The following is a 15,546-nucleotide window of genomic DNA, read 5'->3' on the forward strand; positions in this document are numbered from 1 at the left end:
CAATCTACCCATTGTGCTACACATTCACTTCAACGTGGGGGAGGATGGAACCTCCCCTTCAATCATTCTAAAACCAGTTAGACCTAGCATTAAACAGGCTTACAAGAAACATGGAAGTGCTCCTAGGCATCTGAGTCGAGCAGCATCGAAGACATAAATGACAAAAACACTAGAGAAAAAATCAAAACAGGTGAAAATACTTTTAAGATTATGTTCATCCACGACAGCATCCAAGAGAAAAAAGAGTCCAAAAAAGTATTGTCAGTAATTCCTGCCTCCCTCTACATGGCCCCCTTCAGATTTTGCAATTCAGTAATTGTTTCAGACAACATTCCTTTATCCAAGTCATTAGGAGGCACATATGTGTAGCAAGTTTTGCCCAATTTATGGCACACCTCACCCTCCATAGCTCTTAGGAGGTCCAAAATATAGTGATTCGGGAGGGCTACAAGATGCAAAGCCGTAAATTCTTCTTTGATGGCACTGAACGTGAACACAAAGGAATTGACAAATAATAGCAACTCGTAACACGTTATTTGAAGCCATTTTGAATTGACAGTCGATTGCATGCCTGGGGCCTATAGAGGGGAGAAAAATGTTTCTTTACGGCTAAACAGTCAAAAACGATCAGGAATGTTCCTTAGAGCCTCAGAAGATGTTGTTGACAAATAGTTGTATTTTTTCAATCTCCTCAGAAAGTCAGTTTCTCCAGAGTCCTGCAAAGTTTGTAGATTGTCCGTGTCCGATGACACAAGGGACGCAAGGGGCAGAAGGGACAAAGGAGGCACAAATGTGGAGTAGGGGCACCTGCAAAGTGGTGATGCTGCATAAACCTCTCCAGACCGGATATAATTGTTTGTACGAAAAGGGCCCACATGACTAGAATAAATCGAGAATCGCTGCCCTACCTCCAGCCAAATCAGGAATACGCAACAGAGGTCTGCAGTTTTGATTTGTGCCCAGAGGCACTATGCCTTCAACCTTAAAACAATAAAAAAAAACATAAGTAACCAGATCTTTATAGGTTTCTTAGGCTCCTTGCACCATGACAAGAAATTCACATATTTTCTCCAAACCTTTCCACATGCCAAATTAGTTTGTGCCACTCCTTCTTCAGAGAGTCCCACCATCCCTCCAGCCTTGCAACTCATTATCCATTGCTCCCATTTGTTGTTCAAAATAATCAGACCCTCAAGGTTAAACTGTACTCTTTCTGTACAATGAACATCTTTGTGATCTTCCCCATTTGAAATTAAATATTCTTCATTAATTGGAAGGACAGAAACTGCTACAGATTGCCGCTGAAACTGTCCTTGAACCCTGGATAGGGAAAGGGTCTCCAGACAACGTGCATCTGCCACTTCTACCTCATTAGGAATAAATAATCTAGGGATACCAAAAGCATGGGGAATGAGAGAGCAAATATAAAATGACTCAGTTACTCTCTCTCTTCCCACTCTCTTCATGTGCTGGTACCATACATTATCAGCTGCAAAACTGTGTGCACCATTTCCATTTTCTAAAGTCCCATCAGAATCATCTGATGCAAAATCAATTTTGAAACTTTGTTGCATTTCTGATAGTGCGTCCATTGTACCCGAATAATCCAATGTTTACTCCCCCTGTACATATCTTTTGTCCATCTTTTGTCCATCACATATAACCCAAAAAGAAACAAAGAAAATAAGTCTATAAATAGCTGAAAACATTTTCAATTTCATTCCTTCGATTTGTCGTGAAAAACAAAAAAATCCTAAATAATCCTTCTACAACCAATTCCTACTACAACAATTAAACATTTTACGACAATCTCTTAAAACAATTCTCAGGTTTCGAGACTCAATCGTTTAAAACAATTGTCAGGTTTCGTACGCTCTCCTCTGTCAGCTTGAACAAACCATAATTCCTTAGTTTTCACTTAATTTAATTATTAGCAGATGGCTGTTCCTTAGGCATCAGTGGGGGCGTACTGGTGTGTACCTTAATAAATCATGGTTATGCACCCATGCATTAATGCACTCCACTTTCACAGCCGTAGTAGTAAAGAAGATGACCTTATGGGATCTGTGGAATCGATGATCGTTCCAGCGACAGACAAAATAGCGGATAAAGACTCTCTCACTGGAGAGTAACAACAGATGATGATGCTTGTTTGGTCCCATGCTGCATTCGATCTTGTTTTGCTGATGAGGTGCAGTAACCTGTGAGGACACAATCCTGACACTCTTGTTTAAAGCCTTACGACAGTCCCCAAATTCATTTCCTTGAAGATCTTCTGACTTATGTGCTTCAGTACCTATGCATGCAGGTGAGAGAGGTGTAAACATTCTATGACCAGTCACCACCTCATGGGAGTAAGGTGGTGATCCTTTCCATGCTTAATCTGCAAACAAAACAATGCCAATGGAAGGCAAAAAAGCCATGACTTATGCAAATCAGAACACATTTTTGACAATTTAATTTTCAACAAGCCATTGAGTTGCTCCACAACACGTTGGCCTGAGGGTGATACACCAAGCACAACCTGTGCCATATCCCCAAAAGTGAAGTCATTTCAGTGAACAAAGCATTAAAGAAGTGAGTCCCATTATCGGACCTTAACACTTTACAAATACCCCACTGCGGAAATACCTCCCTCACCAAGAATATGGCAGCTAATTTGGCATCAGGGTACGTGCAGGGTCCAACATCAAGCCATCGGATAATGGGCACACAACCACAATTAAATAACGATAGGTGCTACACCTTCGTACCATATCAACAAAATCATCATGCAATTCCTTAAAAGGACCTGAAGGTCGGGGTATAACCCCTCTTAGTGCCCTCATAGTATTTCATTTCAAGGAATTAATTCCTTACAGGGTGTGCAGTTACCAATAAACCTACACACCTGCTCAGAGAGGTTGGGCACAAACCAATCCTCCGGAAGTTCTGCTGCAATGTGTCACTGAGGAGTATGTGCTGGGAAATGCAGTTGCTCCAAAGGCACAAGAAGCAACTCTACGGGCATCAATACCTTCCCTGTCTGCTCCTGCCTCCACAACAAATCTGTGGATGAGAGCATACACCCCCTCTTCTCCCAATGATCCTTTTCCGCTTGTGGTACTTTTCACTGTAGTTCAACAATTTTTAACAAGGGGACTGCAGTACACAGGACCGGCAACTGTGCCTTTTGGGACATTATTTAAAATTATGGAATATCTGTGAGGGGCAAATAATCTGGAGCCTTTGCCGATCAGTCCAGGGCATTGTTACCAAGTGCTACAAAGTCAGTTTTGCTAGTATGCGCAGCGTATTTAACAACCCCTGCCTCCACAGGCAATGTTTATGCATCGATTAATCATGAAAGCAGTGCAGCATGCTGGACATGGGTCCCATCAGATTTTCTAAACCCTCTTCTCTGCCATCGTGATAACCCAGAATGTATTGTTTTGTAACATACACAGAGTCAGAGTAGATAGTGACTGCCTTCCTCTTATTCATTTCCAGCACCTCAATAAGTGCCACCAATCCGGCTGCTTGAACAGAGTAATTTGATGGCAATCGTTCTCCACCTCCACCCGGTACTTACCACCCACAAGACTAAGACTTACAACTGCTGCTCCTGTATGTCTCTCAGCAATGTCCTGATAAATTACTGATGATCCATCAACAAAAAGTTTCCTTCTGTCTCCAAAACATCTTCTTTAACACTTGTATTTTTCCCTCATCTCCCTCATAAGTCACGCAATCATGTACATCATCACCAGGCTGCACTGGTCAGCCAAAAAAGTTGCTGGGTTTACTATGTGACACCTCACTGGTCGTACGGAAGCATTTGACAAAATAACCTTGTACCCTTGAACACTCTGAGTAGTCAAAGTTGATTTTGAGTTTTCCAAAATTGGAAAAACTGCCTGCTCTATGTACAGTTCCACTGGGCAGGCCATAGTAATGGCTGAGGACATTTGTATTGTAAAGTCTGCTGCCACAAGAGATTGCTCACATGGAAACTGACCCTGTGTAACTGAGTCTAACAACCCACTATAATAGGCCAAGGGTTTCTGAACTAACCATGTTTTCTGTGTTAGGACCGCTGTCATTACCTTCGCATCTGTATGCAAAAAAAGAAAAAAATGCTTTTGGTAATCTGGAGTCGCCAAAACTGGAGCATTACTGATCGCAGTCTTGAGCTCCTGAAAGCAAGTTCTCATTTCATCTCACCACTCGATTGGATTCTTCTCTTTCTGCGCTTCTTTGAGAGCTTGCAGCAGGGGCCTCATGTAACTAGAGTTGTTAAACATCTAAGACTTACCATAGTTACAGAGCCCCATAATCTGTTGCATCTGTTTTGCCGTAGTTGGTTGAATCATGTTCTGATCTGTGGTGGCTCTCTCAGGCATTACCCTTCTCCCTGCAGACAATAGTACTTGTTCCATATACACTACTTCTGTATGACAACATTGCAGTTTTTCTTTGTCCACCTTGTTCCACTGCTCCACAAGCAGGGTGAGGAGCCTGACTGAGTCTCTTCGACACTGTTCCTCTGAAGCACTACAAACAAGTAAATTGTCCACGTTCTGAATTACAGTGCTGGACATTTGTAAGTTCCCCAAAATCATCTGAATGACTCGGTTAAAAACACTTGGAGATTCACAGTACCGCTGGGGTAACCTTGTGTGTTCAAATCTCTGTCCATGATATATAAATGCTGTGAGGTACTAGGAATCGGGGTGCAAAGAGACAGAGAAAAAGGCATTTTCCAAATCAATAACTGTGAAGTGGGTCGACCCAGTAGGGATGTTACAGAGAATGGTAGCCTGGATTTGGAACCAACGGAAATTCTGCTTCAACAATGTTTTTCAGAGGCTGCAAATCCTGAACCATCCTCCAACTAGACCCCTTTGCCTTATTCACAGGGTAAATGGCTGTGTTACATAGGGACACAGAAGGTTGTATAATGCCGTGCTTCAACAACACCATAATGATCTCAAAAATCCCTTTGTCTGCCTCCTTAGACATTGAATATTCCCTAACCCTTGGTAAAATTGCTCCTGGTTTTAATTTGATTTGCACTGCCCCTACACTTTCAATAACCCCACATCATGGGGATTGTTGGTCCATAGGTTGTCCACCACTTTCTCCAAATCCTCCTTCCAATATGTCAAAATTGTTCTCACGATGAGCATAGTCTGTGACACCTCCCATTGCTCCACCATTGGCACCCCAATCTCAAAAACATCTCTCCTGCGTCTTCTGCATCCTCAAACAATTGCTCATAGGACACATCTCTTTTGGATCAATACACACCACTGTGCAGCATTCACCTCCTTCCTCATCAGTGCCTGAAAGAACCATGCTGTCCTTCTTCACAACCATGACTTCTAGAAGAATGGTAATGATACTCCCTGGTTCTATTTCCTGTGACTCGGCAGGCCAGAACAAAAATTCTAGGAGTATCCGCCATGTCCACTCTCTTTTTCCAGGTACCCAATTTAACACTTTCATTACACCACACAAGAATAATGCAGTATGTACTGGAACCCTCCTAATCACGCAGTCACTACAATACGCGGGGCAAAGTGCTGCTTCTTTTAAAGGGTACAATCCTGGAGTTGAGCACACTATGCCGTCCTTTGAAAAGGTTATTAACATATTAAGCTTGCTCAGGAGGTCCATTCACAAAAGGTTTGCCCGAGTATCTTTGTAGTATAACAAGGAAGCAGATAAAGTTTGATTACCTACCTTGATACGCAAATCTTTAGTGTATGGAACCGATAGGACAGCCCCAGAAAATCCCTGCATGTCCATTGCTTTGCCTGATAGGGGAAATCCACCTTCTTTAATACAGGATTTCATGGCCCCTGTGTCGACCATGAAAGAGAATTTATGTTTAAGTACCTTCACACCTATCCAGGGTTCCTCTTCCAGATCTGTAGTAACCGATAGAATTTGACACGTCAGAGATACCTGTGGGCTGGCCTTTTCCTGATACATTTGAGCACCAGGACGCAAAAAAAAGGGTCCTCTGAGTACACTTTCTCCAGTATAATGGGTAACTTTCCCATTCGGTAGAGGACTCTTCTCCCAAGAAGCACTGGAACCTGGGTTGACATGATAGGGGCATGAGTCTGTGTCATTCCAGTTCCCAGGTTCTGATCAACCTGAACTTGCTGCAATGGCACAGATTTCCAGGCATAGGGCGATATTTGGGTATTCATCTGGAGGAGACCTGCGTTAAAATACTGTGGTTGACTTTGAAAATCCTGTGACACATGCCCCATTCTTCCACACACCAGACACTGCACTCCATACATTCCTCCATAGCCCCTCCCATAGTTCCATTGAACCAGGGCCCCATTCCTCCAAATCCGCTGAATGATCCAACGCCTCGCTAAAATCCTCCACTGCCCCATGGAAATCCTCTCCTCGGTCTTGGTCTAGGTACATACCCGTCCATCCATGCTTGTCCCATTCCAGAGTCTATTTTTCCTTGTTGTCCCAACTGTCCCTGCTGTACTTCTATGGGGCTGGTTATCATTGCCCCTTCTAAACAAATCTTTTCTGTTTTTTTCTGGACCAGCTTGACCTTAGCCTTTTGGCCCGCACTCTCTTTTTCCTTTTCCAGTCGCCTCTTACAAAAATGCACAATGTGCACCCGTATCTCCTGCCAATGCTTCACCTCTATTCTTGTGACCTTGTCTAGGTCATGCTGTACTTCTTTAGGAAGTCCCTTTTTCAACATATGATAAAAAATAGACACATTTCTGTCCATTGCTTCTCCCGTCTCTGCCCTCCACATCTCCTGAATCAACTGAATGTGGGCAGTGGGATTCTCGTCTAACTTCATTGTTTTTGCCGAAGTGGAATTTATGTCTGCCGTATCAAGATACATTATCTTCAGTGCTCCCCAAATGTGTACCCTATACATTTTGAAAGCCACTCAATTGTGGGTGTTCATGTCTAATTGAATTCCCAGATATCCCACTTTCTTCCACAACTCATCTGCCCATTCCCCCATCAAGGCTTTGAAAAGGTTTTTCATGTCCCCAATTGCCAACATGCCACTTGCAGTTTGTTTTTCTAGAGCATAAATCCACTTCCCCGCCCCTGCAGTGAGTGAAGGAAGCATCTTTGTTAAGTTATACCGGTCCATTTGTGACCGCAGGACATAATACCCCCTCCCTGAACCTTCTGGAGTAGTGGGTATTGAGTCATGTTTGCCTTTACTAGGGCTTCACTTATCTATCCTCGCCATTAACCTACAGCCAAGCTGGCTCCATGACGTGTCCGATGACCCCATGGTGTACTTTGCAGAGTCCTTACTCGAGTGGGTGGCATAGCCTCTGCTTCCTGTCCTCCTTGATCATTGTCTGTCTCCCAGTCATCCTCTTCTTCCACCTCTGTCCCTTCTATCACATCCCCTGATCCTTTTGTGGGGACTGCCTATAGCAGGCCACCTCTCTTCCCCTTCGTTCTAATTCCGCATCTATAGCAGTGCTTTTTTTTTCCATGTCCACACATACTCTCTTTATGACAGATTTATTGAGTCATATGAGAATCTGACCATTTCTCCATCTTCCTTTCTCTACTTCCTGTGTTTCCCTGTTCTCATCTTCCTGATTTTTACTTCTATCCTGTTGTACCCCTGTATTGCTCTCCCAAAATGCACGGACAGTCATAAATCACCAGTACAATTACAGAGCCAATACTTTGAACGCAGGAAGATGCAATAACTTGCAACCACACACTCTTAGAAAATAATGAGCACTTATACGGCTATTTACTCAAAGCTTAGAAACAACCAGTGATAACATAGAAATAAATCACAGAAGAAACAAAGAATTCAAAAGGAAATACATCACCGTGAGCGTAACTGGATTCCTCATCTCGCCAGAAGCGGCCGGAAGATCCCGATAACCACCAGGCCGAGAGCACAACAGCCCACAGGTATGCTGGACAGAAGGGTCCCTCCTCCGTCTGAAGTCTCACCTGACCGCTCAGGGGTTCCGCATATATGCACCCTTCAAAAGGGGTGGCGATTTCTCGAACCTTCTGGCAATGCACTTCCGCATTGATGAGCAGCCGTTGGTTGCCAGCTGGGTCAACCGACAGTACCCTCAAGGAGCAAAGTGCCTCCCTCCTCTAAAAACAAGCACCACGGAAAACAGTCCCATAGCTCATAACAAGACATAACAAAGTTAGCTTTCCCAGCAGAAATGTCCTTGACTGCATACCAGGTTTGGAAAACATGTTTTCTTCAGCATAGTGAATCTAACTCTCAGTAAAATGAGTGCAGATTTTCACTGCGGCATGAAGTAAATATCCATCATGGCTCCGAGCGCTCCCAGAATGCACTGCGCAACAGTGCCATTTTTTAGCTCAACCATAACAATTCCACCCTTGGATATTTATCTTCCATAGCCCAGTGGCAGAGGAGCCGGTCTCTGAAACCGACAAAATATTAAAACTAAATTAGGAATGCATTGAATACAACAACAACAAGCTATTATGATAGCTAATATAATGCAAATGCAAGCAAAAGCGTAACGTAGTGTACCCCCAACATCAGGAATCCATGAAAATAACCAATCCCACCAATTCCCAGTATGATCTTGGGACACTTGAGAAATGAGATCCCTTAAACCTCGAATATGACTTTCAATGGATCGTGAATGGTCACTTAGATTGAAACAACACATGCCTTCAACTGCGTTACATCCTAAATTATGCTTTTGCAATAGATAATGAACAGCAGCTCTGTTTTGCAAAATTGCTTTTCTAATAACTTGACTATCAAGGAGTAATTCTTCTAATGCCTGAGAAGTATGATTAAGTCCCTTGACTACTAAACATGCTAATTTAATCAAAGATTTGTAACCCCCAGCAGCTAAACCCCAAACTCCCACTAATGAAAGGGTTAGTGCTAGAACCTCAACTTCTGATAACAAATGCACATGTGAATCACAATCAGGGGAAAGACCCACAGACTGGAAACTTGACCTTTTGTCTCGAGTTATCGCTGGGTGTAACGGAAACATCATCAGTCCTAATCGAGTTAAGGCACATGGACCTCCGGAAATGTTAGCTGGAATATAAGTGTATGTGATGTTGCCACATGAAAAGAGCCATCCTGTTGGAAGTTTAGATTCAAATGACTGGCAGCTATCACTGTATGATTACAAGACATAGGGCCTCATTACACATTGTGCGGTAAAAATCTCAAATTACCGGCATGGCGCTCTTACCGTGTCCGCCCTCGCAAGTGGGCGCTAATAGCGTACCATTACGAGTACCCGGACACGAGCATAGCGCCATGCCGGTAATGACCCTACCGCCATGCTGCTAAAGAACCCAAAAAGTCACTTGCCGCCCTCGACGAAAGTGCAGATAGCACCTCCGCCCTCACGCTGCATGCACATATCAGTCATCGCTATTAGCGGTGACCGTTAAATTGCGGAACCGGAAATAGCGTCATCGTACAGGAACGGGAAAGAGCACGGTGGCCATCTTTAAAAACACAATCCATTGCCATCCTCTGCCCCCTGGACCTGTTTGGAGTAGCTTGCAGTTGCAAATCATCAGGGACACCCTCAACATGCCCAAGGCATTGAAAAAATTCACCTCGGAGGAGCGAATCATGCTGACCCAGACCCTGGCTGACAATGCCGCCGTTGTCTTTGCCAACGACATGCGGCGGGAGACACTTATTAAAAAAAAGGCAATCTGGGCTGATGTTGCGGTGAAAGTTAGTGCAGTGGGCACCACCACCCGCAATGTGCGTGAGTGGAGGAAAAGGTGGGACGACCTCAGACTCTGGGTGAGAAGCAACCTTGCCGAAAACCACAAAATAGCCACTGCAGGTGGATCCGGTTCACCAATCAAACTAAAGGAATGGGAGGAGACCTGTTCGAACCTAATCGGAGTGGAATCCATTGAGGGAGTCGGCACTATGGAGCATGGTGTGGCAACCACTTCAGATGGAGGTGAGTGTACACATGACAGGATGCTATGTGAATGTACTGGTCCCCCCAAATGTGAGCCCAGAATCATCTCATGGATGGACAAACATCCACACATGCATCCATCCCTGCCCACGTCAGTGTCATACCAAAACACACACACATGCACGCATCACCAGAGACAAGTGCCAAACACAACCATGCATGGATGAGGCACTGAACTGACACATCACCTGCATCCCCAACAATGAAGTCCCAATGGCCACAATTGCATTATTGATGTATTCTGCATAAAGTACATAGAAACGTAACCAATGCCATCCCCCTTCTTGTCCCTGACGGGCTCACATACAGACAGTGAGGATGCCGAAAATGCATCCCAGGCACCCCCTGCAAGTAAGAGAACAAGGGCACAGGACTCTGAGGACAACCCCACGACATCAAGGGGAAAGGGGGGAAGGTTCCACATGATGAGTGTCAAGCATTGGAGGTGTGCCACTGCCAGGATAGAAGTAGCCACACCACCAACTACAGTCCCACCACCGGAGGTGAACCCACAACCACCAATCCCAGCCACGGAGGGCCCACCATCAGCTGCGCCAAGCTCCGCAGGAGAGGCAGCAGCCACTGCCCCACTATCTGATGTTGAGGACACAACAGATGTCACAATGGAGATGCACACCCCAACCCCCCCTGGAACCCCTGAGCCATCACCACTCCAGACACCTGGGTCTGATGCCACTGACGAGGACAACATTCTAGGTTCTATGACCCCCCCGGTGGCTTCACCTGCTGACATGGATGCATCAAAGGGCACAGCAGCCACTCCACCAGCACCCAGCACTGCCCTCCACCTGGCCACCATCAGCCAGCGGCAACAGGAACTAACTGTGCTGGTTGGCCAGCATGTGGAGGAGGCTGCCCATCTCAGGGAGGAGATTGTGGAGACAGCAAGGCACTCCAGGGAGGGGATGGAGGCCTGTACAGACAGGCTGTGTGAGGAGATAGGCAGATTTAGGGAGGTCTTCACTCGAATAGCGGCCACAATGGACCGCCACTTCACACCACCAGGACAGTCAGCCACGTCGTCATCCGTCGGTTCAACGCAGACAAGCCCCCTCTGCCGCTCCACACGCACCACCAGGCGCATGTCTAGCCAGTCTCCAAATGCTGCTGCAGACAATGGCCAATAGGGAGTTTATGGCGATACTTCTGCGTGCATGGCAGGACAGAAACATAGTGGCAGACACATGAGGAACTGTTGTGGGGGGTGGGGGAAATGGTGTTATGGGTCCTTTGTGGGGGGTGGGGGAAAGGGTGTTATGGGTCTGTTGTGGGGGTGGGGGAAAGGGTGTTATGGGTCTGTTGTGGGGGGTGGGTTGAAGGGTGTTATGGGTCTGTTGTGGGGGGTGGGTGGAAGGGTGGTGGGATGTTTGGGGACATGCACTTTTTCATCTTTGTGGGGGGTGGGGGAAAGGGTGTTATGGGTCTGTTGGGGGGGTGGGGGAAAGGGTGTTATGGGTCTGTTGTGGGGGGTGGGTGGAAGGGTGTTGTGGGTCTGTTGTGGGGGGTGGGTGGAAGGGTGGACATCTTCATTGTGTTTGTGTACTTTATTGGCGACAGGGTCCATTGCGTGCTTCCAAACATACACCAGTGCATTCATACCTATATCCATGTGACAGTAAAAAACCATTTTACTCAGAATATTTGGTTGATCAGATGTTGTTTCACAGCACGTCCCTCCTGACCATCCCCTCTTGCATGTCCTGCATCCCCTTCACCTCCGTCCTCATCACCATCATCATCCTCATCAGGTGCTTCCATTTCAACGTCAGGGGGCAGTGGCACATTCCGTCTGATACACATATTGTGCAGCATGACACATGCCATGGTGATCTTGGCCACCTTCTCATGGCCATACAGGAGAGCGCCACCAGACCTGCTAATGCACCTAAACCGTGTCTTCAAAAGGCCAAAGTCTGCTCAATCACGTTGTGTGTACGGGTATGTGCACGATTGTATTCCTCCTGGTGCCTGTTCTGTGGGTTCCGTACAGGGGTAAGGAGCCACTTCTTCAGGGGATAGCCAGCATCACCTGCATGGGGGGATGAATGGGGACCTGTTACTGTTCAGCTCAAGTGCGACCAGTTCATTTCAGGCTTTTTTAATTTGCATTGTGATTGAAGTGCACAATTAACAGTATACATGCAGACTGTCTGTGTGACTGGAATGTGCAAAGGTAAGGGCGACCATGCAAGTACACATGCCCCGTCAATGCCTACAACAGTAATTGACATGTCCTGGCTGAAGCCGTGTGCTAGGGGTTCCTTGGTCCTATGCAGATTAGGTATCACACAGCTGGTGTACTGCCATTCCAACATTGATGTTGCCATGCTGAGAGGCATCACTTGAGTTGTGCTATAAGTGCGTGGTGTAATGCTATGGCTAGGGGTCATCCCTTCGCATGCATTCAAGGCCACACTGCATTATTGCTTTTGTGCTGCGCTCATTTTGTAGGACTATGCTGGTGGCATGTATGAGATTTGTGTATTTTGAGGTGTGGATGGATGTTTGATTTTTTTAGACCTTGATTGTCATCTATGTTATGTAGCTCACACTTGCATGTCCATTCATCTCTGGTACGTTTTGGGCCTACCCAGATGGATGTTGGCGTACATCTGTATGTGCATTTGTCCAACGGACAACAAGCTACACCCAATCGGAGTATGTATCTCTCCCCCCCCAATCACACTGCCATGTGCTTGCCCTGCTACTCACCAAGTAGCCATGAACGTTGTCCGGCTTGTCGCTCCATGTAGCGTGGGATAGTTGAGTTCCGCAGGACCATTGAATCATGGGTTGATCCAGGAAATCGGGCACAGCAATGAGTGATTATCTTGTTGGCGTCACAAACCATTTGGACATTGATGGAGTGGAATTGCTTCCTGTTTCGGTACACTACTTCATTGTGATGTGGGACCACCAATTCCACATGGGTACAGTCGATTGCCCCGATGCAACTTGGGATGCCTGCCAGTGCATAGAAGCCAACTTTGGTGTTTGCAATCTCCTGGGCAGTCCGTGGCATGAATATGTGTTCAGGTGCATGCTTCAGGAGGGCATCGAGTACCTGGGTCAGCGTGCGTGAGAATACTGATTGTGAGATGCCATGCATCTGCCCCACCGTATGCTGGTAAGTGCCTGTGGCCAGGAAGTGGAGTACAGTCACCACCTTGAGTAGAGGGGGGATGGCAGTTTGGATGTCTATGAGGCTCACAATGTCGTTGTGTATCATGTCTACAATGCTGGTTGTGGTATCCCGGTCCAGACGGTACAGGGTGTGTATCTGCTCCGGGGTTAGGTTAAATGGATTGGCTCTGATCCTGGGGATTGGTGGGTGCCTCTGTGGTGTGATTAGGTGCCGTGGTGGTGCTTGCTGTGCATGTCTTGCCCTCCTCCTCCTGCGTCTCCTCTGTGCTGCCTGCTGCTGCTGCTGCTGCTGCACTCCGATCATGTCCTCCAGCCCATGTAATGCTGCTAGTATTGGAACCATCTTGGTGTGGGAAGGGGTGTGGTGTGCTTATTTTGTGCTGCCTGAGTCTCCATTGCCTCCACCTGTGCTGATTGTGTCCACCTGTGGCAGGTGGGAACACTGCTCAGTTCTCTTAACGGGTGGTTCGCGATGGCGGTATTAGCGCCATGGCGGTAAGGGGTTTTGGGTGCTTTTCCATGCCGCTATTGGCACGTCCGCCTGGCTTGTGATGATGTGCTAATAGCGGCATGGCGTAAATTACGGACTCGAGGGTCGCGCGCCCGCGGACTGGCCGCTATTAGTGGCACCGTACTTAGCGTTGCCGCAAATAGCGGTGAGCCAGGTCGTAATTTGGATGGGGATTTAACGTTACCGGTATTCCATTACCGGTAACGTTAAATCCCTATCGCCTATCGTGTAATGAGGCCCATAGTGTTATTCATGCTGGTACATGTGCGCGGCACTCCTGAACATAATCGTTGCTCAAACACTGTATGATTTTGCTGTTTGGTTAAATCGAGCTGTTGGCATTTGCCAATTTCTTTTGGATTGCATGTCATAAGTTAGCACACATCGCCTTGGGTTATGTTATAGGTAATAACACGTGTCAAATTTCTCCATTTGCGATCGGTTTCCTGGCAAAATCTGCAGTACTCATAGACGGAAAAAGGTTGCCTAATATCGAAATCTTGAACCAAACAATCATTGTGTGTGACGCCGAAAATATGCTTTAACACCGGAACTGGCATCGGCACTGCTACTAAGCACGTAGTCAATAAGGCTTCAGCATTGGGCACATCAGAAAAGCAAAAGTGCGTAATGTTGAGCACCTGTTGTGCCAGGTATATCCACATATTCTCCGTTTGTGTAATCATGGGAGAATATTTTCGCCGTCCTGAAGATGCCTCTCGCATGACTGGCATCAAGGTTGTTTTCACTTGCTCCTGACGTGTTTGCCGCATTTCACGAATCCATGTCTTCGGTCTGGCTGGCTTTTCGGCATCGGCATAAGGCTGCTTTTGGACAGCATTACTCATCATTATCAGTATCCCCTTGATCACTGGCACAGATGTGACATTTTTCATTGGTAGCAGCATGTCGTTTAACTCTCCCAAATGGAGTCCATTTAGTACCACAATTACACCAGCCAGATACAGGATCTACAAGGCAAACCCAGAAAAGAGATATCAGTGTTGTACATCACTCTCTCAGGTAACATTTGTCTGCGGGCACATATTGCCATTTCTTTCTACTGGGCTCCATTACTAAAACGACTTGGTCTTTGCCTGATGCAATGACATCTGCGGCCACTGGTGGGCCACTTGGCCTTTCCACCCACACCTTTGCACCCGGTACCATACTGTCTGAAGAGCCAAAACCACGATCCCCACGGGTAGTTAACACTGTAGGAGGCTCCCCCTTCTTAATCATGGACAACTTAATGGGAATGATAATCAATTGGGCCACCCGATCACCCTTGTGGATCGGTAACAATTGGTCCCCAATATTCATCAGGATGACTTTGATCTCGCCTTGGTAATCAGCATCAATGACCCCTCCCAACACTTGAACTCCCTTCAATGCTAAGCCAGATCTAGGGGCAATCCATCCCATATGCTCTGGGGGAATTTGTACTCCAATCCCTGTTTCAATTACAACAATCCCTCTTGGGTCTAATCTGATTTCCTCATGGGAAAGAATCTGGAGTCGCCCGATAAGGAGCTAAAGAACCCGGGGTAATTACGCAGTACAATAGGGTTTCTCTGACTGAATTCGGTTGAATCTGTAAAGTAGGAGTCATTAGCCGCATCAAAGGAGTTTCATGCTCATTCAGACGCCTATTGTTTAGTACTTGCACTGCATCAAACACACGATCACGCCAGCCTGCCAAACTGCCATCTCCAGATTTGCACAGCTGTTCTTTCAACAACCCATTCATTCGTTCAATCAGCCCGGAAACGGCAGGGTAATAAGGAACATTGTAAAGCCACTCAATGCTCTTTTCCTGACAATACTCCTGTATTAGTTTGCCTTTGAAATGTGACCCATTGTCACTTTGAATCTGCAAAGGCA

The sequence above is a fragment of the Ambystoma mexicanum genome, chromosome 5q, assembly GCF_040938575.1.
Source record: "Ambystoma mexicanum isolate Mex_15411 chromosome 5q, UKY_AmexF1_1, whole genome shotgun sequence".
Taxonomy (NCBI): domain Eukaryota; kingdom Metazoa; phylum Chordata; class Amphibia; order Caudata; family Ambystomatidae; genus Ambystoma; species Ambystoma mexicanum.